The sequence below is a fragment of the Camponotus vicinus genome, unplaced genomic scaffold, assembly GCF_025532165.1.
Source record: "Camponotus vicinus isolate PSW18456_S1 unplaced genomic scaffold, iyCamVici1.0 SCAF_1, whole genome shotgun sequence".
Classification (NCBI taxonomy): Eukaryota; Metazoa; Arthropoda; class Insecta; order Hymenoptera; family Formicidae; genus Camponotus; species Camponotus vicinus.
The window spans coordinates 20,714,085-20,731,863 of record NW_028141945.1 but is presented as its reverse complement, the minus strand read 5'-3'; the positions used below and the strand labels follow the sequence as shown (position 1 = coordinate 20,731,863).

Genomic DNA, 17,779 nt, shown 5'->3' with positions numbered 1-17,779 from the left:
TTGACTGTCTATAATTATCGACTTTTAACAATTGAAAAAAGAAAACTTACTGATTTCAGTACTAATTTTGTAGTTTGAAAAAAAATTTAATTTTAAAAATTCAGAAAAATATGAAGAAAATATAATCAGCAAAATTGAAAAGCAGAATTAAAATTTGGTGATTATTTTATTGTATCCAATACCCGATATACTGTAACGTGCGGTTTTTTGGCCATTCGTTACAAGAACGAAAGGTCCAATCGTAGTAGGATTTTTCGAGGTCTGCATCCTCCCGTTGCGGAGGAGAGAGGGCCCTACGTTTGCGTCTTGCATATTTTCGAATTTTCGTATTTAAGCGAATATTGATGCCTCGAAATCTGACAAGCTACTCGACGAACAGATGTCTCATGCTATGGAAATGAGGGAGAGGCGTGCCGAAATTTCACTTACGAGCGGCTGAATGTCCGAGAAATTTCACTTACGAGCGGCTGAATGTCCGAAGGACCAAACACGACTGTGCAAACAAATAGCGGCATACGAGGGATACATGATAACAGAGCCCTTTGCTAGGATTTTCCACGCGAAAAAAAGGATAGATCACCGATGTTATCTCTTCTCGTCTTATTACATATCTTGCTTCCTTGGGCGGTTTTCTTTAGTAGCTACACTATTCGGCGAGCGCCATTTCAGAAAGGAATCAGAGGTCCTTCGGTACCTCGATAAGAAATTTTCTTAAATTGATGAGACGATCATTTTTCTTGTAAGCACCGATTTTGCGTCGCACTCTAGTTCATTTCGCGATTAATGTCCTGTGTATTCGTGTGTCTCTGTAATTGTTCTGTCACATTTCTTTTTATATTTATATTCACGTTAAAACCCGAGTTAGTATTATTGCTAATCTCGTGCATTTATACAGTTCTTAATCATACATGATCCGACGAATATATCGCGAGTTCTTGCGCTCGATTTTTGTATGTACCGAATAGACGATTGTCATCATCGCTATATCACGATCTTTTAATAAAATTCGAGTCACTTTGATCCGATAGTATACAATTGTGCTAATTACACCGATCACGCATTACTATTCTCACTATTTATACATTATTTATAGGTGAGTCTGATAAAAAGATCATTTTTCTCAAACAATTGGAGATAAAAAAAAGGATAGAATATCTATTTTCAAAATTGTAAAACAAATAAGGGGATATTATAGTGATTTTGAATGATCTTGAATATTCTTACTATAACTATAGTATATTACTATAATTTTCATGTTTAATATTTCCAAACAAATGAATAGATAGAGGTAGTCCTGCATTATTCTTGCGAGATCTCCTAAATTCAAATTTTGATTTTTAATTTTATAAATATTTTAACAACGGTTGACTTTTCGAAACAGGCTCTGATATAAAAGTTATTAAACTCACTATCGATAGAGTGATTCAAAAGAATATCTAATTTGAAAAAAAAAAATTATAGTTAGTAATATGCAAACCAAGAACATTCAAGGTCCCTTAAGATCACCACTATACAGGGTGTATCTGAAATGATGCATTAAACTTTAGGAGTATATTCTAGAGGTCAAAATAAGACTTTTTTTTTCCTATGAACATGGGTCCGCAAATGAACCCCCCTCCGAGCGAGAGGCCCCTAAAGTTTGGGGAAAAAATTGAAAATTGGCTGTATTTCAGAAAAATTATTATTTGACCTTGGTTTTGACGTTACCTATCATCCTCTCTTGAGAGATAAATAAATTTGCGTTGCGGATGTTTGGTCAATTTCACACATTTTCGAAGCGTGCCGTCTAAAATTACATTAACATTGAATGATTCGGTGTCTCATTATTTTGACGATCCCTGTAATGAAATCAGTCAAAATTTTGTCAAAGAAAAATTATATTAAAATAAAAAGTACAAATTGAAATAATTTAAATAAATAATATAAACTAATATAAACTAAAAATAGAATTAAATTAAATTTAAATTAAAAGGTTAAGAGGTTAAAATCTTATGTTAAAGTCAACAATAAATTGGAATAATTTAAATAAATATAAACTAAATGTAGAATCAGATAAAATTAAAAATTAAGAAGTTAAGAAGTTAAAATTACGAAATTTAAACTTACTTCCAGGCATCGAAAATACTGACGAGCCGTTGGAGGCGAATAGAGACAGATCAACATCTCTAAAGACAAAGATCGACTAGTCTTCACCGGATAACTGTGACTTATTTATAAACGTTAAAGCGAGTCAAATAATATATAAATGTACACATACGCACCGTATGATAGAAGACTATGTTAAATTTTTGGTAAATTATTAACAATATTTAAATAAATGTCTGGTAAACGTTCCGTATCCGTTTGCAAATTTAGACCATTTTTTTGTATTTTAATAAATAACATTTCAGAAATCAATCTTTTATTCAAAAAAGGTTCCCGACCCAAAATCTGCACCTCCTCCCAATTAAAAACATGGTCGAAATTAATCCTCTGATTAATGATAACAGATTGAGTATTAGTATTACGTCTAATATGACAACGATGTTCGTTGATTCTGGTGTGTAATTGTCTGCTAGTTTGTTCAACATAAGATGCATCGCAATCAATGCAATTTAATTTGTATATGACATTTATGGAATTAAAGGTAGGAAGAGGGTCCTTATGAACCCTGATGAAACTTCTCATTTTATTGATACTGTAGTACGAGAGTCGAACATTCAAATCTTTAACGATATGTTTGAAACGCTCGGAAATTGAAAGAACATAAGGTATAGTGAAATATGTAATAGAATTATTTGTATTTGTGATTTGAGAATTATTGACTAAGGAATCTGATTTAAAAAGGTGTTTTTTAAGTCCAACCAAGTATGGGAAATAAATTTAAAGGATATCCATTGTTCGAAAGAATGTTTATAGCCATTTTAATGTTTTTATAATGAAAAACAGGGTGGGACAAATGGAAAACCTTGTCTATTAAACCAATTATTGTGCCTCTTTTTTGGCAAAGAGGATGCTGAGGTAAAAAGTGCAGATATTTACCAGAGAAGGTATCTTTATGATACCAGTCAAAAATTATAAAGTTATTGTCTGATATTAAAGTTACATCTAAAAAATTGATTTTATTGTCTTCGGCAATTTCCATTGTGAATTGTAAACGAGGATCGAAAGAATTAAAAGTGTCAAGAGCATGATTAAAAAAGGAAGGAGGAATAACTAAAATATATATTACTTTATATATTATTTTCATATAAAATAGAAATGTTCCAATTAAATGTATGTTTATAGCATATATTTATAATATTTTTTTACAGATAATATTAGCACATGGAATTTATCTTGAAGACAGCTATAATTCACAGGCCAATAATATCAACATTAACACGTCAGACGTGTATACCTGTATACGCCCATTTGCTCCAACGAATAATTGCTAGAAAACAATATTCGTGAACTAGAAATATATGAGAGGTGGCTAGATCGGGAATCGAACCCGAGTCTTTCGCTTTCCAGGCAACTGCTCTAGCCAACTGAGCTATCCGGACCTTACACCTAATGCTGCTTTTAACACAGTGATATGCGACTCCCGAGCGATGTTGGTATCTCGTTCGATGGATGCAATACCGATTGCCACGGAAGATCCCTGAAAGGTCGCTTGCTGTGGCTTTCATCGAAAGTAAACATGAATGTTCCACGGGACAATGGATATTATGAAAGCACAAAATCAATTTCCAGTACTAAAACCCTTATACAAAGCTTAAAAGGAAATCATGAATTTATATAAGGGATATATAATATAATAATATAATAATATAATAATATAATAATATATAATAATTTTCTATAGTTATATATAGAAAATTTTACATTAATATATAATCACGTAAAAAAAATATGTCATATTATTATTGAATTATTATCATGCAAATGTTTTATCTTGCAAAAATTTTATATTAATAATGACATTTTTTTATATAAAATTCAATGTAATAACTGGTCGACATAATGTTCATTATTATTACGTTAATAATAAATGTGTCTTCTCTCAGATGTTTCTGGTGGATCAAGATACAGCATCTTGGATGAAATGAGATCGGTTTTGCATGTATCAAATTCTCTATCCCTAACAGGACATGATAATATACCATTTAATTACAAAGATGTCTTCTTTATGGTAACATTAGGAAGTGCTAAAGATAAAGTTCGAGTATTATATATTAGAAATGATAGTTATCGTGTAAAATATGTCTTTTTATATAATAATATGTACTATAATTTTCAATCTAATTGGTGTATATTGACTGTACTTTTACGCTTTCGATCGAGGACAAAGTCGGTAACCTGTTACCAGGCAAAGAATTTGATGCTCTCATCATAGATTTAAACGCAAAGAGGCACTTCGTATGTAACTACAGAGAACACACACTCGAGGAAAAACTCCGAGAATTTATACATTCCGGCACTTTTCATAATATAATATCAGTTTATATAAAAGGTAGAAAAGTTAAGTAAATTGAGAAAGATTTTATTTTTTTATAAGATGTTACTTTGTTGCACTGTTATAATTGTTAAATATCATTCCGCAATGTAAAGAAGCTGTTGAATGAATTATAAAATGCTTCTATTTTTGTACATTATAAACAAATTTATAAATAATAATTGTAATGATATTTTGAGGGTTAAAATTAAAGGAATGCATTAATTCTTTGTTTTTCTTTTAATAATTTTATTAATAAGTATCTTAATAATCGCCTTAATGTGATATATTGAATATCTTATATGAATGAAATTGCATGTTTATTATTACGTTAGCGATCGAGTTCAATTATTCTTAAGATCCATATAATATTCTTTTATAAGTGTACTTACTGTTAACAAAGATAAAGAAAAGATACGCGCCCTTTTTTGATCATCAGGCATGACGTTTGCATAAGAAGCACGATCAGAATCTTCTTCCGTGATTTCACATGCAAGACAGGTTGAATAAAGTAATGTAATTAATATATATGTGAAAATTTTTCGTCCTTCACGTATTAGAATAACCACTTTTTTTTTGGCAAGCATATAAATTTGATTTCCTTGTATATTGATCGATAATGTTTTTACCATTGATAAATTAGGGAGAAATTATATTTAATTGTCAATTGGATGCCTGAAAAAAATTTACATATTAATTGTATACTATTTATATTAATTTATAAATATTAATAGTTTATTAAATTTGTTTATATAGTAATTGTGCAGAAATATAATTCTATTTATATCGTCCAAGACAAAACAAATTATAGAATATTTAGCTATGGGACGCTAGACTATTCAATTACATTACTTCAATAACTCGTAAATTATTATTATCGTTATTATTATTACTATTAGTAGTAATAGTAGCACATCAGCGAAACATAACACCGTAGATTGATACATTATATATTTGTTGTAAATGATTAAAAATTTTGTTCAATCTTCTATTGTTATCCCTTCTTTTCAAAGAAGAAAAAATAAGAGATAAATTGAGAAAGAAATTCTCCAGAAATATGACAAGCAACAAATATCAGCAATAAATTACAGGCAATATACTTTTTAAAGTATATATATATATGTATATATATATATATATATATATATATATATATATACACACACATATACAGGGTGTCCCATTTTAAAAGTTCCACCCTCATAACTTTTCAGGATCAACGTTTGAAGGAAAACGACTCGGATAAAAGTTGTAGGGAACAAAGGGGGCTATTTAATAGTGACCTTGGATTCGACATTAAAGGTCATTTTCAAGGTCATTTGAAGGTCAACTTCCGTTTTTTAAATGGGAACCCTTATTTTTTATTACTTATTCTTGTAGCTTATCTCGAGAGCTTTCCAAAACACTATAATAAAATATTTCTTCATTCAATATTTTTCGAGTTATGAGGCTTGAAATAATTTCTTAATTTTACATAAACCGTAAAATATCTTGTAAAATATTCATTTTTCGATTACCTTACCTTAATAGTTTTATGTACAAAATAATGAGAGGAATCAATTGGTGTAAAGAAAACACATAGTTGTTTCGAAGAAAAAATATGTAATTTGCAATTAACAATTCCATATTTTTTCTTAAAAACAACTATGTGTTTTCTTTACACCAATTGATTCCTCTCATTATTTTGTACATAAAAGTATTAAGGTAAGATAATCGAAAAATGAGTATTTTACAAGATATTTTACGGTTTATGTAAAATTAAGAAATTATTTCAAGCCTCATAACTCAAAAAGTACTTAACGAAAAGATACTTAATTATAGTGTTTTGAAAAGCTCTCGAGATAAGCTACAAGAATGTGCAAAAATATATAGGGTGTTCCATTTAAAAAAATTGAAGTGACCTTCACGTGACCTTCAAATGATTACACAAGGTCAAATCAATGACACCATCTTATGTCCCCCTCATAGTCAAAAAACTTTTATTTTAAACATTTTTTTCCATCTTGCTTACTATACGAGATATTTACGTCCGAAGATTAAAATGGCCTATCCTGTATATACAGGATGTCTTATTTTAATTGTGCACCCCGATTAAAATACAGAAAGTAGTCGGATGAAAAACTATTTTAGGCAATAGTTTATTTTGAAAAGTTTTAAGGTTCGGAGGAAGAATTTTGTTTTGTCTTGCAAAGTACATGCGTGAACACAGTAGGTTTTGCCATTTCCCTCCTTTACGGTGAGACTCAGGCCTATTTCAGATTTAAAGCTAAAATTCGATTTAGATTACGTTTATATAACCGTTGTAAGACGTAAAATTATGTCCTATTCGTTAATTCTTTTTGTTGATAACTTAATAAACAACTAGCGCGGGCTAAAACCTTTATAACATTACTCAGAGTATTGAAATTGACAACATATGTGAAAATTATTGAAATCGGAAGTGGCTCTCTCTATATATGCATAATTATCATATTGTAATATAGAGATGCATCTGCTGCGATAAAATCTCGCATTATTTAATTTAATTTTAAAATTATTATAATGAAATAAAGGTCCGTTAGATAAAATCAATAAAAAATTAGTTAAAAGGCTACAAGGACCAACGCAATGGTGGAAATATGCAAAAAATAATAAAACGGTTATTACAATAAAATAACCATATGAAAATGTTTATTTAATTTGAACATGACAAACGCCGCGTTTCAATCCAATTCGGATCCTTTTCAATGTCGATTAACAAAGAGAATAATAAACATTAAGATAAAATTAAAATTAACGGTCATAGGAGAAATGTAAATAAGTTTCGGAACAACGCAAAGTCAAAAAATCGGAAGCAAATATATGTACAATAACGGAAAATTTAAACCGTCAATCACAAAAAAGGAAAGAACGCATCGCATTAACGTATCGCCACAGAAAACCCGAAAGCTCGTACCGCATACCACCAGTATACCGTTAAAAACGAGATGATCCTCTCCAAAAAAACCGGAAGGAAAACCCACATACAGGTCCATGACCATTTCCAAAAGAAAAAACAGTCAAAGATGCATAAATCGATGACCAGTTGGAAACTTGATGGTCCAAATATGTGCGAGTAAAAGCTTAAAAATCTGACACTCTAAAAAAGAAAAACAAGACAGAGCAATAATTTAACAAACAATCCGGAAACTACTTAAGAGAAACCTTCATATAAAGCAAGAGTAAAGTTAATATAATGAAATCACATACCGGTCTCTAAATTTGAAAGTGATCTCAAATCAAAAAATCGAACACAAAGGGAGAGCAAGTTAAGCACAACTTAACGTTCCAATCAACAGAGCCGAACTGAGGCACATGGGGATCACATATAGCACAGAACGCGAAACATCAAAAAGAGGGGGGGGAAGGGGGAGAGAGAGAGAAGGGAAAGGAAGGAGAGGAACAAAACGTCACAGAAGGAAAGAAGACAGAACGAAGGAAAAATTTCAAATAATTACTGCGAACATTTTTTTATAATGGGCAAATACATCTTATCCAAGAATTCGGTATCGCTCTGAATGTTAAGGCCATGGTTCTGACCAGAGATATGTAACATCTCAGCAATTAGCCTCTTTTTATATCTAGGTTCCTCCTCCAAAATGGAAACATTCTTCTCTGATATCAATAAATCTTCTGGTTCTCTCTCAGTTGTGTCTCTTCATAGATTGAACGGACATGAGTTTGATTGGGAGAATGTTTCCATTTTGGAGGAGGAACCTAGATATAAAAAGAAGCTAATTGCTGAGATGTTACATATCTCTGGTCAGAACCATGGCCTTAACATTCAGAGCGATACCGAATTCTTAGATAAGATGTATTTGCCCATTATAAAAAAATGTTCGCAGTAATTATTTGAAATTTTTCCTTCGTTCTGTCTTCTTTCCTTCTGTGACGTTTTGTTCCTCTCCTTCCTTTCCCTTCTCTCTCTCTCCCCCTTCCCCCCCCTCTTTTTGATGTTTCGCGTTCTGTGCTATATGTGATCCCCATGTGCCTCAGTTCGGCTCTGTTGATTGGAACGTTAAGTTGTGCTTAACTTGCTCTCCCTTTGTGTTCGATTTTTTGATTTGAGATCACTTTCAAATTTAGAGACCGGTATGTGATTTCATTATATTAACTTTACTCTTGCTTTATATGAAGGTTTCTCTTAAGTAGTTTCCGGATTGTTTGTTAAATTATTGCTCTGTCTTGTTTTTCTTTTTTAGAGTGTCAGATTTTTAAGCTTTTACTCGCACATATTTGGACCATCAAGTTTCCAACTGGTCATCGATTTATGCATCTTTGACTGTTTTTTCTTTTGGAAATGGTCATGGACCTGTATGTGGGTTTTCCTTCCGGTTTTTTTGGAGAGGATCATCTCGTTTTTAACGGTATACTGGTGGTATGCGGTACGAGCTTTCGGGTTTTCTGTGGCGATACGTTAATGCGATGCGTTCTTTCCTTTTTTGTGATTGACGGTTTAAATTTTCCGTTATTGTACATATATTTGCTTCCGATTTTTTGACTTTGCGTTGTTCCGAAACTTATTTACATTTCTCCTATGACCGTTAATTTTATCTTAATGTTTATTATTCTCTTTGTTAGTCGACATTGAAAAGGATCCGAATTGGATTGAAACGCGGCGTTTGTCATGTTCAAATTAAATAAACATTTTCATATGGTTATTTTATTGTAATAACCGTTTTATTATTTTTTGCATATTTCCACCATTGCGTTGGTCCTTGTAGCCTTTTAACTAATTTTTTATTAATTTAATTTTATTTTATATCATGTTTAAATGAGAAATCAAGTGGAAAATAATTGTATAGAGATATTTATCTCCGTATTTAAGTAAAAAAAGTAAAGATAAAAACTGATAAAATATTTTAAAATAAAATAGTATTTAATTTTCACAATCTACAAATGGATAAAATTGATTGCATATGGTTAGGTTTTATAACACTGTAAAAACCACAAAATTTGGACAGAAAATTTCAAGAATAAAATACTTGTAATATTATGAGTTCCAGGTATTCCATTATGAGTTCCCCTCCAAAATATTCAATTCATGAAAATGTATTAGAATATTATATGGGTAAATATTGAAATACAAAAATACACTTGAAACAAACGAATGTAAAAGAAATATCTTTATGAATATTAATATAAATAAACATTGAGTAATCGCATTATTACAAATTTTAATATTAAAATATGAAAAATCGTGACAGCACTTTTATTTAATTTTGTTTCATATGTGTTTTACGCTATAAAATATTAATAAAATTTATTAAACATAAATAGACTATATTTTTAAACATATATTTTTAATAATTTAAAATAATCCAAGTCAAAATACATTTTTAGCATGTTTTAACTGGAGACAATAGAAAAAAAAGAGAATATGCTTATAATTTAATAATAAAGTCTATGCAAGAAAACGATGAAATTATAATCTACGATAACAACACCGAAAAAATTGTATTCTCAACTTAAGAATGTGCCACTTATTTTTAGAAATAGCGCCAAGAGGATTTCTTTTTTTTAGTATATATTCTAAAGATAAGTGGCATATACTTGGGTTTTTTTTTTTCGGTGAAGGAGTGATATATTTCGAATAATAGTAAACTATCTTCATCAATAACTTGGAAATGATTAATAAAATTTATTATGACTCGTCGAGCCTTTAGACGTATTAAAATTTTGGCTTTACTAAATTTTAATCCTTTACTACGATCGTATTAAATTGTAACATCAAAAGCTCAATATATAATGAAACAACAAACGCAATATAAATTAATAAGATAACAATGTAATAACTTTAACTTTACTTTTTCACTATTATTTTCACGAAGGTTCATTGAGCGAATTTGGAAATCGACTAAATATGAATTAAATATAAAAAATTTAATAAAAATATACTTAAATTCATACCGCTAAAAAAATTTCTTTTTCCAAAATTTGGTGCTAAATGTTGTACGCTGTAATCTCTTACACGTAGATTTAAGATTCACGATATCCTCCACGCTAATGTTCTTATTTTCCAAAATTGTAGCAATTATTTCATCTGGCAAATGTGTTATCATAGTCATCGTAAAAAATTCAACGATTCACAAAACAGCTCGCAACCGATATTATTTATTTTCTTGCACCACTAATTTCGTTTATATACTTATACAGGGTGTCATGAAAGTGAGCATGACTTTAAAAAATTAAGGTCGATTGGCTCAAAATTAGAAGAAAAGTCTTGTACAGTTATGCAATATTCGCAATAATTAACGAGATATAAATTAAAGAAAAACGGCCAATGCGCGTGGCTAGTAGTGCGTGGCGGTAAAGGCGGTCTCACTGTAACATAATGGCGGCGCGCGGCGAAACGGTGATTGAGGAGGGGAGGAGCGATGAGTGTGTAGGCGCGCAGCGAAGGCTCTTCCCCTTTCCAATCACTGCTTCGCCGCGCGCCGCCATTATGTTACAATGAGACCGCCTTCACCGCCACGCACTTCTAGCCACGCGCATTGGCCGATTTTCTTTAATTTATTTCTCGTTAATTATTGCAAATATTGCATAAATGTACAAGACTTTTCTTCTAATTTTGAGCCAATCTACCTTAATTTTTTAAAATCATGCTCACTTTCATGACACCTTGCATATATAACTAATCACGAATATGAGCGCACAAATTTTACTCCTATTTGTAACACTGCGTCTATCACATGTACTTCGTTCGACGTTGCACGTGGTTCAGACTAAAGATGCACTTTCTTTAGAAATCCCACACGGAACAAAAACCTCTAATGGATGTCTACTAGACGTCTACCATGGAGATTCGAAACCTCCATTAGATGTCCATGAAACGTCCCGTAAACATCTACTAGACATCCACAGTTCCGCATTTCATACCTCCATTCGACATCCATTAGACGTATTCATAGATGTCATATGTACGTTATATGAAGTAATTATAGATATTAAATGAAGCGTTCATGGATGTCATATGTTCGTTATATGGAGTAATTATAGATGTTTTGTGGAGCTCTTATGGATGTCAGATATACGTTATATGGAGTAATTATAGATATTTTGTTGAGCTTTCATGGATGTCATATGTACGTTATATGGAGTAACAAATAGATAATGAACGGATCATTTTCGTTTATTGGCCGGACACTTACTGGTCCGACTTATAAAATCGATTTAATATCTGAAGTTCCTCTATTGAAACTGTATCAGAAATTAGATCGAAGTAATACTTTTAATTTTATCTGTCGCCTTTTGCAAGCTTTATATAATTCTCATGACTAAAACTCAAGTACGAGAAAAACAGCGCACCATAGCGGTAAACGAACGAACTAGCGCGATTACTGATTTTACAGTGAAATTTTACTTCCATTGACTATAATTATGTAGGAAATACGCGGGATATTATAGAAAAGTATCTTGGTTTATTAGAGCTTCTATTACAGAGGTATGATTCCTCGCAGATCTCGACCACGACTGCCTCTTTTCGGTTCGCAATTCCTACCCCGTCTTTTGGGTCTCATACGTGGTCTTTTGGGTCTCATACGTACCAATCAGTTCACGACACGCTCGGCTATATCCAAAAGAACGATCAACCGTCGCGAACATTCGAGATCAAAACACGGAAACGAGGCATTACAATAATAAGGTCAGAGCGCAAACACAATTCGAAAATAACGATTTAACGCTATCGTGGCAAGTCCTTCCCTACAATCGGCCGTCCTGAGCCAATGTCTGTCCTCAGACATCTGCGATGTCCTCGTCTGTCATGGATTCATCGGCGTCATCTATCCAACGTTTAATATATTCGGCTGCAGTGGATGTCTCATAAGGCCCTTCATGTTCGCCGATCCGTTCAACAATATAGCGATTATTTCTTAATACTCTTTTGATTCGATACGGACCAAGATACTTAGGCGCGAATTTTAATCCAGGTCCAGCTTGTGTCCTTTTAATGGCAACGAGATCGCCAACAGTATAAGATGAGGCTGGTTTCCTTCGTCTATTAAATCTTCGGCGATTTTCTTGCTGAATTTGGCGGATATTCTCCTTAGCTCGGTTTCGTAGTTCATCCCGATCTTCTTGGAAAATACTGATTAATTCCCTCTCTATCAACTCACGAATAGAGGCATCGTTTTTCATTTTAATGTCTGCCCCAAAAAGTAAATTAAAGGACGTCGTCCCGATACTTCTGTGTGGCGTAGCATTCAAATATTTCTGCGCTGTGTCCAAGTACCTATGCCATTCTTCTGGTCGAGGAATAGATAATTTTATCAATAACGAGATCACCGTTCGATTAACTCTTTCAACTTGTCCGTTGCCTCTAGGAATACCCGTGGTAGTAAGAATATGCTGGATTCCCTCTATCTTACAATATTTGTGAAATTCGCTGGATGTGAATGCTGAACCGCGGTCTGATATTATTCTCCTGGGATTTCCAAAAATGCACGATTGTTTTCTTAAACACGTCAGCACCTCCGCAGCGCTAGTAGTTCTAACCACGTAAAACCAGACAAATTTCGTAAATGCATCTACAATGGCTAATATATATCGATATCTCTTATGCGTTGAAGGAAGCGGTCCTAAGTGATCCAGATGGAACGTATCCAAGGGAGTCTCGCCTTTTCCAATGGGATGCAACAGCCCCTCCTTTTTACCATGCTTCTTTTCGGCCAGGATACATGGCACACAGTTACGAACCACTTTCTCGACTCTCGCTTTTAAATCTTGTAACCAATAGTCTCGTCTAATTATTTGCTCCGTCTTAGTCGTCGACAAATGTCCCTCGTCGTGTATCCGCTTGATGATCTGCGAATGCATCGATCGCGGCACCACCATTCGTTCTTCGCCGTCAATTAATTTGAATAAAAGCCCTGCTCTTGTCACAAATCCATCGGCCTTTCCAGCCTCGGCCAACCTAATTATTTCTCGCAAAAAGGCGTCCTCCTGTTGAGCTCTTCGAATTCGCGACGTTATGCTATCTTCGCACTCATTCAACATACATACGGGTAACGGATTCTTACTCAATGCGTCCACATGCATTATTGCTCTCCCTGAACAATGTTCAATCGCATAATCAAATTCTTCCAATTGCAAGGCCCATCTTGCCACTCGCACGCACAAATCTTTTTTATTCATGGTTAAGCTAAACGCTCTACAATCTGTCACAATTTTAAAAGATATTCCTATCAGATAAATGCGAAATTTCTTTAAGGATTTAATAATTGCAAGCACCTCGAGTTCATAACTACTATATTTCTCCTCCGTTGGAGTCGTACGACCGCTCGCGTAATAAACAGGATGCAATGAATTGTCAGTGTCACGCTGTAATAAAATTGCGCCATAACCGTGCTTCGAAGCATCGGTATGAAGTTCGGTACTCGCACCTATTTTATACAATTTTAGAACGGGTCTGCTCGCCAAGGCCGCCTTCAATTCACCGAACGCATTCCTTTCTGCTTCTTCAAATTGAAATACAACATTTTTTTTCAATAAGTTCGTTAGAGGCGCGATCGAAGAATAATTACGAATAAACTTCCGGAAATAACCTGACAAGCCTAAGAAACTTTGAATCTGCTTAACGTTCTTTGGTTCGGGAAATTTCATAACCGCCTCCGTCTTGGCTTCGGACGCTACCCGACTCTACCATATGTCCCAGAAATTCCACTTTGGTCTTTAAAAATTGACATTTATTCCAATTGATTACCAACCCAAACTGACTTGCCGTACTAAATACCCGATTGAGTTTTCGTATAGCGCCCTCATAGTCTTCCGACGGTACGATCAAATCGTCCATATACATTAATACTGTCACATCATTAATAAGGTCTCTAAAAACAGCGCTAACAAATCTTTGAAAGACCGCCGACGAATTACACAAGCCAAACGGCATTCTCAAAAACTCGTACTGTCCATCAGGGACAATGAATGCTGTGAATCTCCGATTGCCCTCGTCCATTCCGACGTGGAAAAATCCGTTTTCAAGATCTAAAGTAGTAAATATTTTCGCGTTCTGCAGACGATTTAACTGATCCTCAATTAAAGGTAACGGGTAACGATCCTTTACAATTTTCTGATTTAAACGTCGGTAGTCCACGCACAGTCGATACGCGCCATTCTTTTTTCGAACTAAAACCACGGGACTCGCGTATTCTGACAGCGACGGTCGTATTATACCCTCGCGCATCCATTCGTCTATCTGCCGTTTCAGCACCTGTTTTTCTTGCTCGGAAAGTCTTCGCGCTCTTTGATATACGGGTTCGTCATCTTTAAGAATTAGCTTCATTTTAATATTTACATCGCGTACTTTATTCGGCTTATAATCCCGGATCATGCGCTCTAACGTATCTCGGTGGCCATCGTTAAGGTGTATCATATCCAATTCGCCCGCCTCACATACATAATTAATTTGAAATATTTCTGGCAATTCGGGATCTCTTGGTTTCGAAATCGATAATTCTCCATTTCTCATTACAACTTCCACCGATCTTAGAAAATCAGCACCGATAATTAAATCGTGACGCATAAGCACATTGGAAACTACTCGAATTTTAATACGATAAACGTTGTCATCAATACAAATATTCGCGTCGAACTCACCCAAGGTTTCGTTGTCAACTGAACCTATGCCACGAAAATAAATTTTATTTCGCCTCAATGTCGGAGCATCCAACGCATTATAACAATCCGCACGCATCAGACACAAATCGCTACCAGTATCGATCATCGCTGTCACACTATGATTATTAATGTTTACTTCTTTATAATATTTCTCATCGCAGTGTTCGCTTACCGCATAACTATCCCTTACGGCATTTCCCCTTTTGTCACACCTCGCCGCGATATGACCGCGTCCACCGCAACCAAAACACTTTACGCTCTCCTTAGTCGGACAGTCTGCACTCAGATGATCCTGCCCTCCACAATTATAGCATCGCCGCCGACGACTCCGCTCTCCACCATCGCTCCTCCGATATCTCGCCTCATCTCCATCACCTTTCCGATGCCTGATCTCTCCGAAAGACTTGATGACGGCGTCGCTATCTTGTTGCTTCTTCGACTGCGGGGTTATTTTTTCGAATGCCTTTAACAGGGATGCTGTTGTGGTAAAGCCCTGAATTCGAGCCTGATCCTGCAAATTAGGATCCATTATACCATCAATGATATAATCGATAATATCCTCCTCTTCGATCGGCACTCGGTTAGCCAAAATGATTTTGTCGTGCATATATGCACTAAACGCCTCGCTCCTCTTCCAAATTCGTCTTTCAAAATCCCTTTTACGCGCAAGTTTATTCGGACGATGATTAAACATAGCTCCCATCGTTCGTAGAAGATCATCAATTGACATTTCAATGTGTTCGGGATTAGAGCGAAACCATTCGGCCGCTTTATCCTTAAGTCTCGCGCCTATCAATATCCTCGTCACATCGTCTTGTAATTTATACGTCGTTGCGAGGTGCCGCACTTGCCTCTTCCATACTTCCCAGGAATCGCTCACGCCGTTGAAATATCCCAGTAATTCGGCAATAGCCGTTATACTTGCTCGTGCCGTCGCTTCCGCTCGACCCGTCGCCGCTCCGTCGATGTCCGCCCTCCGCTCGGCCGCTCCAAATCCTTCTCCTTCTCCCTCTCCCAGGAATTGCAACTCCCGTCGGGCCATCGCGAGCTCCCGCTCCAGGAGATCCTTTTCTCGCTTCACGATCTCCATCTCTCGTCGTGACACCTCTGCCTCATGTCTATTCACCACGGGCACAACCAAATCTCGCTCCTCACTACGCGGCGGATCATTTCGTTCGCGATTGGACTCGCGAAGCCACTCGCCCGCAGGATCTGCCTCCATCAGTCGACCTATTAAATCGTTCTTTGTTCTGGTTGTATTTAACCCGAAACTCTTAAGCTTCTCCTTGAGCTCCTGCACCGTGCACTCAGACGGGTTTTTTCTAGGACTCATCTTGCTCTTCCGTCGATTCACAGGGCTCACGTCTAACTTTTTTACACTCGACGTAACCGCGCTCAGCGTCACCGCGCACTCCACCAACGTCCGCTTCAACAATCCCGGACCGAGCCCCCAAAATCTCTGTAGGAAATACGCGGGATATTATAGAAAAGTATCTTGGTTTATTAGAGCTTCTATTACAGAGGTATGATTCCTCGCAGATCTCGACCACGACTGCCTCTTTTCGGTTCGCAATTCCTGCCCCGTCTTTTGGGTCTCATACGTGGTCCAATCAGTTCACGACACGCTCGGCTATATCCAAAAGAACGATCAACCGTCGCGAACATTCGAGATCAAAACACGGAAACGAGGCATTACAATAATAAGGTCAGAGCGCAAACACAATTTGAAAATAACGATTTAACGCTATCGTGGCAAGTCCTTCCCTACAATTATTAGTGAGATATAAGATAAAGTAACAAAAAATAATATTTACCAATACTAGGAAAAATAATTAATAAAAATTATTTATGTTAAGAGAAATGTGTACACATCTATCATACATCCATAACCGACGTCTAATGGACATCCATGATGAATTTACAAACGACATCTACCGTGGAGATAATATGGATTTCTATTAGAGATTCATTGAACATCCACCGTGGAGATAGAGGTCATACGGAGGTATGGAGGTTATATGGACCTCCAATGGATGTCATGTTCCGTGTGGGATGATTCACAGCATTTGGTTTACCAATCAGAACAAAAGGGACACCTCCGTCCTGATTGGTCAAAAAAGTCAGTCACCATAGAAGCAGGTACGTATGACAAATTTTTTGGAAACAATTTCTAAACAATCTTTTTTACTTCTTGAAATGTATAGTTTTATCGTCTTATTCCAATGTTATTTTAGTGAAATTTTGTGCCTATTTGATCGTCATTTATACATATATGCGCTGCTATATTTTTCTTATTAGTATTATGATCTTATAATTTCTTGCTTCTTAATTTTATTATTCTTATATTTCCTTATAATTATTTATTTAAGGAAAATTTAAAAAACTAATAAATGTATCATATGATCACAAAATATGCGAGGGATTGCAAGGAATCATCGAGGTAAACAAATGTAAGTATTGGCAGGTTCTTAGCACAGTAAATTATACGATAAAAATTTTCAATTTTAATTTACGAATATATTCAACATTGAAACCTATTTTCGATCTTCTTATTTCCGATCTTCATCGTTTTTCTCTTCTATACAGATAAGAGAAAACAGTTTTGTCCTTTTTACATACAAATACTTTGTTTATTTATAAATTTTAAAAGATTTTATTTTTTTGTTCTATTCTTATTTATATTCTATT

At 34.7% G+C, this 17,779-nt stretch overlaps 2 pseudogenes; both read left to right on the top strand.

The window, feature by feature from the left end:
- Window positions 1-4,491, top strand: part of LOC145959450 (guanine deaminase-like) — a 34,348-nt pseudogene extending 29,857 nt beyond the window's left edge.
- Window positions 1-17,779, top strand: part of LOC145968331 (small ribosomal subunit protein uS5-like) — a 181,772-nt pseudogene that overhangs the window by 140,637 nt on the left and 23,356 nt on the right.